Below are 4,653 nucleotides of genomic sequence, written 5' to 3'. Positions count from 1 at the left end.
TAAGCACGTGATGCGAGAGAGCTACGTGGACTAACAAGATTTTGCTCTCACAATGTCTAAATGCTTTTTCAGAGGTTACGGCATCCTCTGCTTTCAAATGCAGCTATGGTTCTTTATCTGCCTGCAAATGTAGGTGGAGCCAGCTTCTCCCTTTCAAAATGCGCAGAGAAAGGTGTGACAGCAGCAGAGTGGCGCAGCGGAAGCGTGCTGGGCCCATAACCCAGAGGTCGATGGATCGAAACCATCCTCTGCTAAGCAATTTGTTTTTGTTCAAATTTGTAATTCCGTTGGCAATCAAATCCCCAAACCTTAAGAGAAATTCACTTTTCCATGGGTTTTCACTGCTTTCGTTATGTTACCATCCACATCTGAGGTTTTATTGGTTTTAAGTCAATCGATGATAGCTTGCCTGTTAATTTCAAGAAAAATTGCACTTTCTGACCACTCTGTCAACATGTCTGTGTGACGTAACAGATTTCCAAACATTTCTATAGAGATCTCCTTTACGTCCTCACTTAACATGTTTAATGAATGTCTTTGGGGTTGTTATTTGTTTTCTTCTATACAATCTGTAGCCTCCGTTTGAATGTAATGTGTTGTTGCAGAAACATTAAAGCTAATTTTACTCTTTGCTGCTGTTTTTCTTTCCTTTTTTTTCTGTTTGGTTAGCGCATGCTTTGCCCATTCCATGTTAAAAATGAATCATCCCAGAGTGGAGTTGATCACCAAACTTTCCGTGCCCATCAAACGTTGCTAAGCTTGATGCAGTGAGGCATTAAAGTCGATTGCTTGTATTTGGACTGTTAACTCTGAGTGAAATGGCACTTTCTGATCATCTGGCACGTCCGTGCGTGTCTTCAAGTTTCAAAACACTTTCCTTAAAAAATTGTCTTCCAACGCTTTTAACATGCTTGTATGATATTTCTCTATTCCGTTTGCAACCACCAACCTTTCGGTTAACAGCCGAAAGCGCGAACCAATTGCGCCACAGAGACTAAGCACGTGAGGCGAGAGAGCTACGTGGACTAACAAGATTTTGCTCTCACAATGTCTAAATGCTTTTTCAGAGGTTACGGCATCCTCTGCTTTCAAATGCAGCTATGGTTCTTTATCTGCATGCAAATGTAGGTGGAGCCAGCTTCTCCCTTTCAAAATGCACAGAGAAAGGTGTGACAGCAGCAGAGTGGCGCAGCGGAAGCGTGCTGGGCCCATAACCCAGAGGTCGATGGATCGAAACCATCCTCTGCTAAGCAGTTTGGTTTTGTTCAAATTTGTAATTCCATGGCAATCAAATCCCCAAACCTTAAGAGAAATTCACTTTTCCATGGGTTTTCACTGCTTTCGTTATGTTACCATCCACATCTGAGGTTTTATTGGTTTTAAGTCAATCGATGATAGCTTGCCTGTTAATTTCAAGAAAAATTGCACTTTCTGACCACTCTGTCAACATGTCTGTGTGACGTAACAGATTTCCAAACATTTCTATAGAGATCTCATTTACGTCCTCACTTAACATGTTTAATGAATGTCTTTGGGGTTGTTATTTGTTTTCTTCTATACAATCTGTAGCCTCCGTTTGAATGTAATGTGTTGTTGCAGAAACATTAAAGCTAATTTTACTCTTTGCTGCTGTTTTTCTTTCCTTTTTTTTCTGTTTGGTTAGCGCATGCTTTGCCCATTCCATGTTAAAAATGAATCATCTCAGAGTGGAGTTGATCACCAAACTTTCCGTGCCCATCAAACGTTGCTAAGCTTGATGCAGTGAGGCATTAAAGTCGATTGCTTGTATTTGGACTGTTAACTCCGAGTGAAATGGCACTTTCTGATCATCTGGCACGTCCGTGCGTGTCTTCAAGTTTCAAAACACTTTCCTTAAAAAATTGTCTTCCAACGCTTTTAACATGCTTGTATGATTTTTCTCTATTCCGTTTGCAGCCAGCCGTCTTCAATGTTTTTGCTGTTGTTTTTGATGTTTTTGTGGGAAAGATGAGGATTTTCATATTTTTTTGCTTATTGGTTAGCAAATGCTTTGCCCCTCCTGCATTGAAAAAGGAATGGTCCCGGAGTGGGGTTTCAACAGCACGCTTCGGGCGCTCATCACATGCTGATATGAGAAATGCAATGTGTTTGAAATTGCAGACACTTTCCCAATGAATGACGATGGATAGGAGCAGTCCCCTGTTCAGGTTCTAAGCACGTGACTAAGCACGTGAGGCGAGAGAGCTACATGGACTAACAAGATTTTGCTCTCACAATGTCTAAATGTTTTTTCAGAGGTTACGGCATCCTCTGCTTTCAAATGCAGCTATGGTTCTTTATCTGCATGCAAACAGTCCCCTGTTCAGGTTCCCTTTGATCGAGCCCAATTTTCTGGCCAATCGGTTGACAACGGAATGAAGAATAAACTTCCTGTTCACTTCTGATGATGTTTTACGTGCTTTTGATGAAGTTTCAATTGGAAAGCACCGTCATAGATATGACGTCACCCTTCCTTTTAAGCATGGTTTTGTGAAGGGTCTCCACCTATGTTAATCAATTTGCAGTCACCGTATTTGCGTTTGAAAGGTAACTATTTTGTGCTCCTTTTTTGCTTCTCGGTTAAAAAAACTCAAGTGTCTCAAAACGTCCCTGGGTGGGCTTGAACCACCAACCTTTCGGTTAACAGCCGAACGCGCTAACCAATTGCGCCACAGAGACTAAGCACGTGATGTGAGAGAGCTACGTGGACTAACAAGATTTTGCTCTCACAATGTCTAAATGCTTTTTCAGAGGTTACGGCATCCTCTGCTTTCAAATGCAGCTATGGTTCTTTATCTGCATGCAAATGTAGGTGGAGCCAGCTTCTCCCTTTCAAAATGCGCAGAGAAAGGTGTGACAGCAGCAGAGTGGCGCAGCGGAAGCGTGCTGGGCCCATAACCCAGAGGTCGATGGATCGAAACCATCCTCTGCTAAGCAATTTGTTTTTGTTCAAATTTGTAATTCCGTTGGCAATCAAATCCCCAAACCTTAAGAGAAATTCACTTTTCCATGGGTTTTCACTGCTTTCGTTATGTTACCATCCACATCTGAGGTTTTATTGGTTTTAAGTCAATCGATGATAGCTTGCCTGTTAATTTCAAGAAAAATTGCACTTTCTGACCACTCTGTCAACATGTCTGTGTGACGTAACAGATTTCCAAACATTTCTATAGAGATCTCCTTTACGTCCTCACTTAACATGTTTAATGAATGTCTTTGGGGTTGTTATTTGTTTTCTTCTATACAATCTGTAGCCTCCGTTTGAATGTAATGTGTTGTTGCAGAAACATTAAAGCTAATTTTACTCTTTGCTGCTGTTTTTCTTTCCTTTTTTTTCTGTTTGGTTAGCGCATGCTTTGCCCATTCCATGTTAAAAATGAATCATCCCAGAGTGGAGTTGATCACCAAACTTTCCGTGCCCATCAAACGTTGCTAAGCTTGATGCAGTGAGGCATTAAAGTCGATTGCTTGTATTTGGACTGTTAACTCCGAGTGAAATGGCACTTTCTGATCATCTGGCACGTCCGTGCGTGTCTTCAAGTTTCAAAACACTTTCCTTAAAAAATTATCTTCCAACGCTTTTAACATGCTTGTATGATATTTCTCTATTCCGTTTGCAGCCAGCCGTCTTCAATGTTTTTGCTGTTGTTTTTGATGTTTTTGTGGGAAAGATGAGGATTTTCATATTTTTTTGCTTATTGGTTAGCAAATGCTTTGCCCCTCCTGCATTGAAAAAGGAATGGTCCCGGAGTGGGGATTCAACAGCACGCTTCGGGCGCTCATCACATGCTGATATGAGAAATGCAATGTGTTTGAAATTGCAGACACTTTCCCAATGAATGACGATGGATAAGAAGCAGTCCCCTTTGATCGAGACCAATTTTCTGGCCAATCGGTTGACAACGGAATGAAGAATGAAATTCCTGTTCACTTCTGATGATGTTTTACGTGCTTTTGAGGAAGTTTCAATTGGAAAGCACCGTCATAGATATGACGTCACCCTTCCTTTTAAACATGGTTTTGTGAAGGGTCTCCACCTATGTGAATCAATTTGCAGTCACCGTATTTGCGTTTGAAAGGTAACTATTTTGGGCTCCTTTTTTGCTTCTCGGTTAAAAAAACTCAAGTGTCTCAAAACGTCCCTGGGTGGGCTTGAACCACCAACCTTTCGATTAACAGCCGAACGCGCTAACCAATTGCGCCACAGAGACTAAGCACGTGAGGTGAGAGAGCTACGTGGACTAACAAGATTTTGCTCTCACAATGTCTAAATGCTTTTTCAGAGGTTACGGCATCCTCTGCTTTCAAATGCAGCTATGGTTCTTTATCTGCATGCAAATGTAGGTGGAGCCAGCTTCTCCCTTTCAAAATGCACAGAGAAAGGTGTGACAGCAGCAGAGTGGCGCAGCGGAAGCGTGCTGGGCCCATAACCCAGAGGTCGATGGATCGAAACCATCCTCTGCTAAGCAGTTTGGTTTTGTTCAAATTTGTAATTCCATGGCAATCAAATCCCCAAACCATAAGAGAAATTCACTTTTCCATGGGTTTTCACTGCTTTCGTTATGTTACCATCCACATCTGAGGTTTTATTGGTTTTAAGTCAATCGATGATAGCTTGCCTGTTAATTTCAAGAA

General features: G+C 41.6%; 1 non-coding gene across 1 annotated transcript; it reads right to left on the bottom strand.

Annotated features, from left to right (window-relative positions):
- Positions 1-2,623: 2,623 nt before the first annotated feature.
- Positions 2,624-2,697, bottom strand: TRNAN-GUU (transfer RNA asparagine (anticodon GUU)). Its single transcript has one exon. It is a non-coding gene; the product is annotated as a tRNA-Asn (tRNA).
- Positions 2,698-4,653: the final 1,956 nt, after the last annotated feature.

This window comes from Pelobates fuscus, chromosome 2 (genome assembly GCF_036172605.1).
Source record: "Pelobates fuscus isolate aPelFus1 chromosome 2, aPelFus1.pri, whole genome shotgun sequence".
NCBI classification, from domain to species: domain Eukaryota; kingdom Metazoa; phylum Chordata; class Amphibia; order Anura; family Pelobatidae; genus Pelobates; species Pelobates fuscus.
This window is presented reverse-complemented; position numbering and strand designations above follow the sequence as displayed.